At 44.7% G+C, this 13,238-nt stretch overlaps 1 protein-coding gene and 1 long non-coding RNA gene across 3 annotated transcripts in view; one reads left to right on the top strand and one right to left on the bottom strand.

The window, feature by feature from the left end:
- The first annotated feature begins 7,416 nt into the window (after positions 1 to 7,416).
- SLC30A5 (solute carrier family 30 member 5) overlaps positions 7,417 to 13,238 on the top strand; it is a 29,320-nt gene continuing 23,498 nt past the window's right edge. Inside the window, exon 1 of one of the 2 annotated variants that reach the window (XM_023751200.1) lies at positions 7,417 to 7,758. The gene's annotated coding sequence lies outside the window, so the exon portion shown is untranslated. Of the gene's footprint in view, positions 7,759 to 8,051; positions 8,205 to 13,238 lie in introns of those variants that run through there. The other variant, XM_014452168.2, reaches the window with a different exon arrangement.
- Positions 10,392 to 13,238, bottom strand: part of LOC111825263 — a 30,015-nt gene continuing 27,168 nt past the window's right edge. The window contains exon 3 of the long non-coding RNA XR_002828433.1: positions 10,392 to 10,660. This is a non-coding gene — a long non-coding RNA (uncharacterized LOC111825263). The remainder of the gene's footprint in view (positions 10,661 to 13,238) is intronic.

Raw genomic sequence — 13,238 nt, 5'->3', positions numbered from 1 at the left:
CCGGTGCATGAAAATTCATGCACTGGAGGGGGTGTCCCTCAGTCTGGCCTGTCCCCTCTCACAGTCCGGGAGCCCTCAGGGGTGGGAGGTCACCCGGCGATCAGGGGAAGGCGATGCCCCATCACACCTCTGCTGCTGCCACTGCCGGCAGCACAAGCCTTGGCCAGCCCTGGTTCCCTGAGCCTTGGGCGGCCCTGGTTCCCTGAGCCTCGGGCGGCTCTGGGTGGCTGGGGGGCTGAGGGGACTGGGGGACTCCAGAGGCAGGCGCCCCGGTGGGGCTGAAGGGACTGGGTGCCGCCATCTTTAAGGGCATGGTAGTCAATTAGCATATTCCCTCCTTATTGGCTGTGGATGCTGCCACCTTTGAGGGTGGGGCAGTCAATTAGCATATTCCCTCCTTATTGGCTGTGGGCCGCCATCTTTGCAATGGCATGAGGGTCAATTAGCATATTCCCTCTTTATTAGATAGGATGATATTAATTTTGTGGGTAGATGTGTCAAGAACTTTGTCAAGGGACAAAGATTTTCCCCTGCTTGCAAACTCACAATTAGCCTGCCACAGTTGCCTGAACTAACACAAGGTCTAAGAATCCTGGGTCAAAGACAAAAGACTGTCACTCATCAGATAGCATCAGTTTGCATCACTTCACCTTGCTTCCCCCATCCCTAAATCATGCATCCCATGCTGATGGCAGCACAGGTAGGTGCTAAGCATGCAATTGAGTTTAGAAGACTCCAGTCGTTTAAAGAGGCTGCTAGCAAACCTGCCTGAACTTTTTTCTAGAGGAGGCATTCTACAGAGAGAGACATAGCCTTTCCCCTGGATAATCAGCAGCCTTGGAGGCAGCGGAAGACAGGAGCCCAGACCTGACTAATGGTCACAGGGTCCCAACCTCTGCAGGCTGAAAATAACATCTTGACCTAAGTTATGTTTCAGTGCCTGAGCCCTAAAGTAGAATGACATCCTGGCTACTTTCCCATGAAACCAGACAGAGGGACATCGGAAAAGACCTCAGACTGTCCTGAAGACCTGAAGAAATGATTCATTACCCATACCTCACCTCCAATCAATCAGTTCTCAGCCCAACCCCAAATCCCAACCCAGGTGTCTTGTGATTTTGCCCTATATAATCTGTAACCTACACGCCATCAGAAAGTTCAGGGTTTTGAGGATCAGCTTCCTGTCCTTCCTGTCCACCTTCCTGGTTTGCACCATTCATAATAAAATAGTCAACATTTCTCCACTGCAAGTCTCGATGTGCTTGGCTCTGCTATCAATGGGGGGTGAACTCTTTCTGTTCTGTAACATGATGAGTTGAGTTTGAAGTAGCTTTCTCCACTAACGTGCAACATATTAGATTGTTTTAATGAGTATTGCACTTACTGCTCCTTATTCTGAAATAAAATATATTTACAAAGTCTATGAGCCATTTACTGTTATTCAAAGTTTGGTGCCATATCACCAGTACCATTCAGTGTTCTTAATTACCAACACTCTCCACTCTGACTAGCTCATGCAGAAATGTAGTAAGGGATATTGGGTAATTCACAGAATCTCTTGGAGGACAAGAGAGTCAGGCTCTAAAGCTAGGCAGTCAGAAGCAAGGCCCAAATACAATGGCGGCCACTCTGCCAAAAACGCAGCTGCCACTGCCACTTGGCACCAAAGATGCTCAGGAATGGACACCAGACGCTCTGCCACTGCTACTCCCAAAGGACTGCATGCCTCCCTCACAGTGGAAAACCAGTCCCCACTTGCTGTCTCCTTAGCTGAAGTCACCCCTGGATATGTCTGATTGGTGAACCCCAGGTCACATGTCAGGACTCTAGCTACAAAAAAACTCTGGGCATGCGAACTTTCTGGTTTCAACCTTGAGAAGGTAGGAGACGTAATGTGGGAAATGACTAAAATATATGAAGCCTTGTAGTATGCACTGTCAGTAGGTCCTTTGCCCATCTCCCCTTGGGTCCCTTTCCCACTTTTACACATGCCAGGAGCTCTCCTTCAGCCAGCACCTTCTTCTTTTTGTTAGAAAATTGTTCCCCAAATATCCAAATTCCCTAGTGCTATGGTCTGAATGTTTGTGCCCTTCCCCACAAGATTTATATGTTAAGATTTTACCCTCCAAAGTGATGGTATTAAGGGATGGGTGATGGGCCTTAGGAACATTATCAGATCATGCAGACAGAGCCCTCATGACTGGGATTAGTGCCCTTATTTAAAAAAAAAAAAAAAGCCCTGACTGGTTTGGCTGAGTGGATAGAGCATCAGCCTTCGGACTGAAGGTCCCAGGTTCAATTCCAGTCAAGGGCATGTACCTTGGTTGCGGGCACATCCCCAGTAGAGGGTGTGCAGGAGGCAGCTGAGCGATGTTTCTCTCTCATTGATGTTTCTAACTTTCTATCCCTCTCCCTTCCTCTCTGTAAAAAATCAATAAAATATATATATTTTTTAAAAGACCCCAGAGGGCTAGCTTGCCCCTTCTGCCATGTGAAGTCACAGCAAAAAGCTGCCGTCTAAGAGCCAGGAAGTAGGTCTTCCCCAGACACCAATTCTGCCGGCACCTTGATCCTAGACTCCCAGCCTCCAGAACTGTGAGAAATAAATATGTGTTGTTTATAAGTGACCAGTTTATGGTATTCTTTTACAGCAGCCTAGATGGACTAAGACACCTTGCCATACCCTTCTTGCCTTTCCTGTCCCATCTTCCCATTCTCCTACCAGTTTTTCCTGAAACATTTACTAATCACTTTCACACAAATCCTTCTCTCAGAATTTGCTTCTGGGAAACCCAACAAATACCTAAAGTTGGACCTAACACATGGTAAGCACTCAATAAATATTCTTTGGAAGGAAGGAAGCAGGTGCTAAGTTGCCACTCATGACAATGTCCACCACACTCTCTGATCCAGACTCCTGGACATGACTTAAGAAACAGCACCCCACAATCTGGTTCTCTTACATCATTGGAATCAGTTGTTATTTATGCAGTCAGGAAGAACATTGCAAAACAGCTGACTCTGAAGTGCACTTTGCCCATCTCAAGGGTGATCTTGTCTACTAGTTATATTATACTAGAGGCCCGGTGCACAAAATTCATGCATGGGGGGTAGGGGGTCCCTCAGCCTGGTCTGTGCCCTCTCCCAGTCTGGGACCCCTCGGGGGGTGTCTGTCTGCTGGCATTCAGGCATCCCTCTTGCAGTCTGGGCTCTCACAGTTCAGGACCCCTCGCAGCTTACCGCCCGCCTGCCACAGAGGCAGGAGAGGCTGCCGCCACCACTGCTGTGCTCACCACCCAGGCTCACTGCTCCTTAGCGCTGGCCCCGCCCCCCACCCACTGGTCATTCCAAGGTCGTTCAGCCATCTGGTCTAATTAACATATTAGCTCTACATTATATAGGATTATATTATATTATATTTATGATATAACCCTTTTGGGGATTAAACTCTGTAACAGAAAATAATGGCAACCTTGAAAGGATTTTCTAAAAATAAATGAAACAAGAGAATTCCTGGTACATAGTAGCCTCTCTAAAAAGTTCCTTTTCTTGCTCCTCCAGCTGCCTGAAAGTTAAACTAAGAGAAAATGTTTCATCTCCATACTTGTCACTGTATGCAAATGAGTCAAAACTAGATTTTTATTTTGTTAATATATCTTCATTGATTTCAGAGAGGGAGAGAAAGAGATAGAAACATCAATGATGAGAATTATTGATCGGCTGCTTCCTGCAAGTCCCACCCTGGGGATCGATCCTGCAACCTGGGCATGTGCCCTAACTGGGAATCAAACCTTGACCTCCTGGTTCATAGGTTGACGCTCAACCACTGAGCCACACCCGGCTGGGCTCAAAACTAGATTTTACAATAATAACAGCTGGGATGGAGGAGAAGGCTCTGAGAGAAACATGGAATCACTTCTGTGGTATTCCTACCATAAAAGCATATCCTAAAGTCAATCAGGAGGAAACATCAGACAAATCCAAAAGGATGAACATTCTGCAAAGTAAGTGTCCTGTCCTCTACAGATATGTCAAGATCGTGAAAAAGAGAGAGACCAGGACTGCTCCCAATAGGAGAAAACCAACAAGACATGACAATTAAATGCAACACATCATCCTGGACTGGATCCTGGAGCTATCAAGCACTTTATTGGGAAAACATGTAAGATATTTCTCCAGGACCATTGTAATCCAGAGATCTCCATGAGGTCCACGGAGGCTTTAGTTGGACCCACCACTTCTCAACTCCTCCCACTGCCCAGTTGTTTCCTGTCCCTCCCCTTCACAGCTGTTGGTCTCAGAAGCACTCCTTAATAATCATCCTGCACACTAACCTTCATCTCAAAGTCTGCTTCTTGGAGAACTCAACCTGTAACAAAAAGAGTGAATAGGGTTTTGTGTTTTTTTTAAATATATTTTTATTGATTTTTTACAGAGAGGAAGGGAGAGAGATAGAGAGTTAGAAACATCGATCAGCTGCCTCCTGCACATCTCCTACTGGGGATGTGCCCGCAACCAAGGCACATGCCCTTGACCGGAATCGAACCTGGGACCTTTCAGTCCTCAGGCCGACGCTCTATCCACTGAGCCAAACCGGTTTCGGCAAATAGGGTTTTTTTTAAAAATATTTTTTTATTGATTTCAGAGAGGAAGGGAGAGGGAGAGAGAGATAGAAACACCAATGATGAGAGAGAATCATTGATCAGCTGCCTCCTGCACGCCCCCTACTGGGGATCAAGCCTGCAACCACGACACGTGTCCTGAGCAGAATGGAATCAGGAATCCTTCAGTCCACAGGCCGATGCTCTATCCACTGAGCCAAACCAGCCAGGGCTGAATAGGATTTTAACAAGTGAAGGCGGAGGTAGTGTATTCTGGGCATGAAAAATAGTCTAAACAAATTATTTTATTAGAAGATAAGCAGAACAACTGGATGGGGGAAAGAGTGACTGGAACCCAGAGATCAGAAGGCAGCTTGATGTGAGATGAAGCCCATATGGGATGTTGTTGGCCATGTTAATGATTCGAGTTTGTCTTAAATGTAATGGAAAGCCACTGGAAGGCTGGAGGGTGGAGGGTGGTGCATTATAAGATTTGCATTTGGAAAATATCGCTATTACTGTAGCACATGTGAAACACAGATTGCTACCCAAAAACTGCTACAAAAAAGTCACTTGGTGACACAGTGAAGCAAGACTGTCACTCCCTTTCTGGTAAACTTGGGAAAACTAGTAAGGAGGTTACTGTAGTGGTCTAAACAAAAGACGGCAGTAACCTAGACTTTATGGTGGTGATGGAGATGAGAAATTTTAGATTGATTTAAGAAATGCTGATAAGGTAAGAAAAAAATGACATGACTTGCTGATGGGCTGGATATATGGCATAAGGAAGGGGAGGTGTTAAGGATGCTGCCTACATTTTTGGTTTGCTTAACTAAATAAATGGTGCCAGATTTAGGGGAAAGATCATGCATATACTTTTGGACATAAAGAACTTGAACTTCCTTTGAGACAAGCAAATGTGGGGTTCTAGAAACCAAGGAAAGAGAAGGTTCCAAGAAGGAGGGAGAGATTAACTATGTTGAAAGCTATAGAGAGGTGAGATAGCATACTGCTGAAAAATCTCCATGAGAGAGTTGCTTCAGAGGAGTGAGGAATGCAGAAGCTAAGCTGGAATGGGTTGATAAGTGAGTAGGAATAAGGAAACCAGAGACACTTTTCCTTCCACCACACACACACACACACACACACACACACACACATCCCTCAGTTGTAGGAAATGTACTTGTATTGGCATAAAAAATAGTGTCATAATTCTAACCAAATCAGAAATATTAAGTGAACTCAAGCTCCACTTGGGATGAAATTTAACTTCAACTTATACATGTCATTTTACCTAGTTCTCTCTAGGAATGGCACTAGCTGTAGAAAAGCATGATAGTTGATGCTACTGTCATTCCAATTAGAAAATAAGAATTCTACAAAGAAATTTGCTACCCAAAAATTGCTACAAAAAAAAGTAACTTTGTGAGACACTGAAGCAAGAATGTCACTCCCTTTCTGGTGAGACGAGTTCCCCCTGACGACATGCCTCTCGCTAAGAATCTCTTTCATTCCTCTCCAGAAGGGAAGAAGAGGGGCCTGGTGCAGAGCCCCAATTCCTACCTCACGAATGTGAAACGCCAAGGATGGCATCAAATCGCTACCAACCTTAGCCAGACAAACGGTGTGTTGCATGCCCTACGGTCCTCTCTAGGCCGACAGGAGGAAAAGCAAGACTTCCATAGGTCACTCCTTCAGAAGGAAGCAGCACTAAAAATACCAGAATCAAGGAGAGTGGGGAACTGTCCCAATAAACACATTTTGGATAAAAATAAAAAAGAATGCTACTCTTTGGTGGGCTTTACTTGATCTATCCCACTCTGGGCCAACAAGTATCGCCTGGTGCCAGTAAAAGATATGGACATTGTTGTACAAATTCAATAAACAGACAATGCTATGAAATATTCTGAATTTAAAACCTCACTACAGCTGAGGAGTATTGTACATTTGCTCCCTCGTTTGCCTCAACTGGGAAAATATGCATCGTTAGCTTTAAGCATCAGTCCTTCCTCTGTGTTCTACACAGCCTTCGGCTTCCCACGTTGCCATATCCACGTTTTGCCAGTTCCAGGTCAGGTGCTGCCTATCGGTGAGTCTTTTCTGGTTACACCCATATCACACATTATTGGGGAAACCTTCAACACGAAAAGCCAATAACATGAAATGTTGCCACCCAGGCCTTGCTCTCAAATGGCTAAATGTTGCAGAATAGATCATGAAGTTCCAGCAGGTAGAGACTGTGATTCTCATTCTTTTGTATGTTACTAAGACTCGTTATGTGTATTCCAATTAAGTAGAGGATTGTGAACGAATCATAATGTACACCGCTCCAAACCCCCTTTTCCCCTCAAATTTCCCTGAGCAATAATAATGAATTGATTACTATATTCGACTCACTGATCTAGACAGTCTTCACATATTAACACATATAACCCTCCCAACAAACCTATGATACAGGTATTACTACGTCTATTTTATAGATAAGAAAATCAAGGTACAGAAAGCCCAAGTGACACAATTATTAAGTGTCAGGACTGGGGTTCGAACCAAGACACAGAAAACCACGTTCCTAGCATTTTAGCAACAGAAAAATACGGCCTGGTCCGCCCTCTGCGCGACAAGGCTCCGCTGTATCCCCGACGGCCCCTAGGTGGCGCTGCAGGGTCAGGTAAGCGCGCCCGCCAGGGCGACGGAGAGGCGGAGCGGGACCCCAGTCATCACCCCCCCAGTGGGCGGAGCCTAAGGGAGGGCGGGGCAGCGAGGCTTCTGTACGCAGGCGCGGGCCGGGCACTCCCCCGGGAGTGGAGGCTGCTGGGCCGATGACGTGGCCTGGCAACGTCCGCGCCGGTGCACCTCCCGGGAACCCGGCGCCCCCGGAACTGCCCGCGGCCTAGTCCCGACGCGATCGCGCTGGTGAGGCGGCTCCGGGGCGGCGGCGGCCCGGCCTGCGGGAACCGACGAGGCCGCTGCCATGGGGGAGTGACGCGCTGCGCCCGCTGTTCCGCGGCAGCGCGAGACATGAGGAGACCGCGCGGCGGCGCAGCGGCGGCGGCTCCTGAGTCGGGATGGAGGAGATATACGGCGGGGACGTGCTAGCCGGTCTCGGCGGCGGCGGCGGCGGCGGTCGTCTCGGGCCGGTGGACGCGCCCAGCGCTCGGTAAGGGACCGGTCCGCTCCAGGGGCTGCCCACGTGCCTGCGCTCGCGGGCACTCACTCGCGGACCCGGACGACAGCTTGGCCGCCCGGACACACCTTCTCCGCCGCTGCCCTGGCTCCCCGGGCGCGCGGGGACCGGCGCGCCTCCAGACCCCTGACAGCCCGGAGCGCCTCCTGGGCTCGGCACGTGCCCAGCCCCCGGCTCCCGCTCCCGGGCCGCGGCCGGCCGGCGCCCATTGGCTCCTCGGTCCCCGCCGCGGAATGAATGGTCTGGAGTCAGGACGGCTCTCGGGAGAACTGCCGGTCCGTTCAGGGAGGCGTTTCTGATGCTGTTTCTCCCTAAAATAGTAGTTTAGTGACGGCTTAACCTTCCTGACATCTTCCTGTGTAATGTAGGGGAAGGTGTCACCATCGTGTCTTCAGGCGAAGAAACCAAAGTACAAACAGGTGAACTTCGGAAGTTCAGGTTAACACCACACGTCAAGAATCCAGCCCGTCGCCTGGTTTTCTTTTCCTTTCGTGGTTTATTTTATTGTTAAGTAAGATATGTGTGCTCATTGTCAAAAAACCCACAGTGCAGACATTCAGAGTAAGAAGTGAACTTCCCCTCTTTACCCCCCCCCCCCCCCCCGCCAGTACTCCCAGTAACCCCCAGGGACGGACAGTGACCACTCTGGGGTGTGCCCGTGGCCCGTCCCGAGTCCTGAGTGTCAAAGATGACACTTCGTTTTCAATGAGGTTAAGGTTTTCTCATTCTTGGATACTTTCTTTGAGACTTAAAAGTTGGGTTGATAAATTCTTTGAAATCATAGAAATAGTATTACAACTATTTTCTGTGAATAGGAAAGAACACAAAATGCTGGAACAACTTAAATCAACTGCATTTTTGTAGTACAAGTTTAATTTTTTCATCTGTTTTGAGCAACTCCTTTTATAAATAACAGATATCAGATGTTTACTCTGACATGACAACTAAATGCAATAGGCAATTCCGGTCTGGATTTGGTACTGGACAGGAAAAATGCTAAAAAGGACAGTATTAGGTCAATTGACAAAATTGGACTATGGACGATAGATTAAATTATCATATTAATGTTTAAGTTTCCTGAAGCTGGTAACTGCTGATTTTATAAGAGAATGTCTATATGCTGAGGAAATACAGGTATTTAGGTGTAAAGGAGCATGATGTATGTAACTTAAATAAATACTTAAAAAAATTAAGTTTGTGTATTTAGGGAGAGAGATAAGGCAAATAGGACAATACATTAACAATTAGGGAATCTAGCTAGGTAAAGGTATACTATTCTTGCAACTTTTCTGTAAACTTGAAGTTATTTTTAAATAACAGTTTAAAGTTGTTATTTACTCAAGAGCTTATTGTCTTAGGTTGATGTTGGAAACAGTCCTTTGCTTCATTTGCATTATTTACTTAGCAGAGTTGCCCTCCTATTGATGTCTGCAGACAGACATCCCTCTTGCAATCCAGGACCACTGGCTCCTAACTGCTCGCCTGCCTGATCGCCCCTAACTGCCTCTGCCTGCCTGCTGGCCTGATCACCCCTACCTTGCCCCCCTGCTGGCCTGATTGCCCCTAACCTCCTCTGCCTCAGTCCCTAGTCTAAGCCACAGTCTGGCCTCCCTCAGCTGGAGGCGACCTGGCCGATCATGGAAGGCACTGCCCCCATCACTCTGCTGCTGCTGCCACTGGTGGCCACCATGGCTGCCTGAGCCTCGGGCCGGCCCTGGGCAGCAGCAGCCACCATCCACGGCTTGCCTGAGCTTCAGGCAGCTGCTGCAGCTTTGTCCGGATGGTCGTCCTAAGATGTCCACCCTAATTAGCATATTACCCTTTTATTAGTATAGATATTTTTTATTGATTTCAGAGAAGAAGGGAGAGGGAGAGAGAGAAACATTGATGAGACAGAGAATCATTGATCGGCTGCCTTCTGCATGTCCCCTGCTAGGGATCAAGCCCACAACCTGGGCATGTGCCCTTGACTTGAATAGAACCTGGGACTCTTCAGTCCACAGGTTGATGCTCTATCCATTGAGCCAAACCAGCTAGGGCTTTGTTTGTTTTTCAAACTGAAGAATTGTGAGCTGTTGCAGTGGTCAAAGCTTAAGAAACAGGTTTGAACCCAAAACCCAAATTTCAGTAATTCCAGGTTTACAGAACCAGAGATTTTTCTAATCCTTCACAGAAAAGACCAGTGATATCTTTGATGAGACAGTTAAAGGCAAATAATGATTTTTAATTTAGGGAGGTGGATTGGCACCCCCTCAGTTGCGCAGAGAGTCAGTGTCTCAAGGGTCACTGCCCTTGTTCAAGAGCCTCCCTTTCCTCTTCCCCCACATCTTTCCTTTTAGTAAACGAAGCTGTTCATTATTTCCCTCTGCAATATAAACTAGGAATGTCTACTTAGGTAGTGTGTCATCTTTAGCCCAACAAGACTTCATTAATTGAGACTTTAAAAATCAAACTATCCAACTTTTAAAATTGGAAAATAAATTTTCTTTCTTTTTTCTTTTTTTTACCCCCCCCCCTTTTTTTTTCCCCCACTAGGGAAAGCTGGGGCTGGGTGGGACCACTGTCCTCTGATGGAGAGACAGGGACCCAGAGCCAATACAGCACATTCATTTTATACGAAAATAAATTTTCTAATTTAATATGGCAACAAAAAGGTCTTCAATATTTACTTTTAAAGTCATATTGCAATATCAAAAAATGTACATTTCTGGATATATGAATGTATCTAAAAGACGTGTATCAATTCATGGAGATGCAAAGTAAAAGGTTTGGAAGGATGTACGAACCCAGTTGGTCACCTATGAGAAGGAAATTGGGAATGACTTTAAAACTTTTATAACAACCAGCTAGCTACTCAGGTGTGCTTTTGTAATCTCTGGTGTGTTTTTTGTTTTGTTTTGTTTTTTATTAAAAAGGAAATAAAAAATGGAATAAAGAAAATTAGTATCAGAAAGATCATAATAGTAACATATTATCAAGAAGTATTTAATGTTCCATATGACTAAATCTTGCCATGAAAGTGCCAAATTTTTATTTTCATTTTTTAAAAAATATATTCTTATTGATTTCAAAGAGGGAGAGGGAGATAGAAACATCAATGATAAGAGAGAATCATTGATTGGCTGCCACCTGCACACCCCACACTCGGGACCGAGCCTGCAACCTGAGCATGTACCCTGATGGGGAATCGAACTGTGACCTGGTTCATAGGTCGATGCTTAAACACTGAGCCATGCCAGCCTGGCTGAAAGTGCCAATATTTTTACGTTTTGTTAATACATTAAACAAAAATTATTTAGAAATAATTTCATATTGCTCCCGTCTTCTTAAAACTAATATATTAAATATAATTTACTTAGTGACTTCAGGTCATTTTGATCATAATCTGATGAACTGGGCTTAAATACAATCATTTCTTCAATGGCTCCTTCGTAGTGCCAGCGTTTTGCATATGTTGTTCTCTGTACTTTGAAATACCCTTCCCTTTTTCTTGCTTCAGGATTCCTCCTTTGCCCTTGTATGCACATTTGTACATCTCAAACTCTGAAGATGATCTTTGCTTTCCTTGTTAACAATTACATAGTTGCTTCCACATCTAGCCCTTTAAATTCTATTATTTCTTGGGTCACATAAATACTTGTTTTTCTGCCTACCTAAGATCTTAACTCCTGGAAGACAGGGTCTCTTTATGTATTTAGTGTCTTGGATAGTACCTAGAAATGTGTTTAGATGTAAGTAACCAAAGTAAGAGCTTTCTAAACAAATAGAGACATAACCTTACGTCTAAGAAACCATTGGTTGCCTGGCCGGGTAGCTCAGTTGGTTCTGGTGTCTTGGGCACCAAAAGGGTTCCAAGGTCAGGCACTTACGGGAGGCAACAGATTGATGTTTCTTCTCTCTCTCTCTCTCTCTCTCTCTCTCTCTCTCTCTCTCTCATTAATAATAACATATCCTTTGGTGAGGATTTTTTTTTTTTAAAGAAACCATGGAACCAGATTCTTTGTCTTTGCTCTCTGTAAAATGTGTAACATTTTTTTAGATAAGTTTTAGACAGAAGACCTCCCTGGAAGGCAGGAAAAAAAGGTAAAAGGATTCCTAGCTATATCTTGCCCTTTTATCAGGAAGAGGGTAGGTTGTACCTGAAGCCACCCTGTCAGGTTTCTCTTGGGTCTCGTTGGCCACATATGGCATCTAGCATATAGTAAAGTATGCAAGGAATATTTGAAGAATGGCTAAATAGCCCCATGAGGAATGTACAAGGCTTTTGGCTGACATCAATATTTCCCAGACTGCTGTGGTTTTTAATGTAACTGTTTTTCCTGGTCTTTGTTTTTTTTTTTTCTTTTAAACAGAACATGATTATATTTAATATATAAGTTTGATACAACCAAAACGTGAAACACCAGAATAAAATAATAACAAAAAAACAGGATATTTCATTTGCAATGTATGAGAAATGCTTAACATCTTTAGTCATAAACAAGCTCTTAAAAACCAGTAACAGAGACACTATAATGCAAGAAAACATTTCTTTTTAAATATTTTTTTCATTGATTTCCGAGAGAAGAAAGGAGAGGAAGAGAGAGATAGAAAAATCAATGATGAGAGAGAAACATCCATCACCTGCCTCCTGCATGGTAGGGGATTGAGCCAACAACCCAGGCATGTGCCCTGATGGGAATGAAAGCGTGACCTCCTAGTTCAGGGGTCGATGCTCAACCACTGAACCACACCGGCTGGGCTCTTTGTTTTTTTTTTCTCTATCTTGTCGACAGATGTTCTTTATGTCCGTGTTTCTATCATGTTACCTTATTTTTACACCTAGTTAAGAGCTTTAGGAGGTTTTGACCTTTCTTCTACTTAATTTCGTTCTTTTATTTTGAATTTATGGCTGAGTTGCTGGTAGTTAAAATTGCCAAAAGCTTGAATGCCTCTTATGTACTGTATTACTGCACTATATATATTACTGTACTAAATATTACTGTATCACATAAGTATAATTGTAGAGTTAGCACTTTTTCATTTGGTAAATGTTTACTGAACATATGTTACGCAAGTCCCTGTGTTAGGAGCTGAATAAACAAAGGATTTCTAGCTCAACTATTATTTTTATTGGCTAATTATGAATTGCCACCATGACAAGAGTATTTAAATAGCATTAGTATAGCCCTAACTGGTTTAGCTCAGTGGATAGAGCGTCGGCCTGTGGACTGAAGGGTCCCAGGTTCGATTCCGGTCAAGGGCATGTACCTGGGTTGCGGGCACATCCCCAGTGGGGGCTGTGCAGGAGGCAGCTGATCAATGTTTCTCTCTCATCGATGTTTCTAATTCTCTATCCCTCTCCCTTCCTCTCTGTAAAAATCAATAAAATATATTTTAAAATAAATAAATAAAATGGCATTAGTATAGTTAATTTACTTACATCTCTGATTTTTTCTCCAATGATACTGAAA

Source organism: Myotis lucifugus, unplaced genomic scaffold, assembly GCF_000147115.1.
Source record: "Myotis lucifugus unplaced genomic scaffold, Myoluc2.0 scaffold_0, whole genome shotgun sequence".
Taxonomy (NCBI): Eukaryota; Metazoa; Chordata; class Mammalia; order Chiroptera; family Vespertilionidae; genus Myotis; species Myotis lucifugus.
The sequence above is the reverse complement of the archived record's forward strand: the minus strand, read 5'-3'. Positions and strand labels throughout refer to the sequence as shown.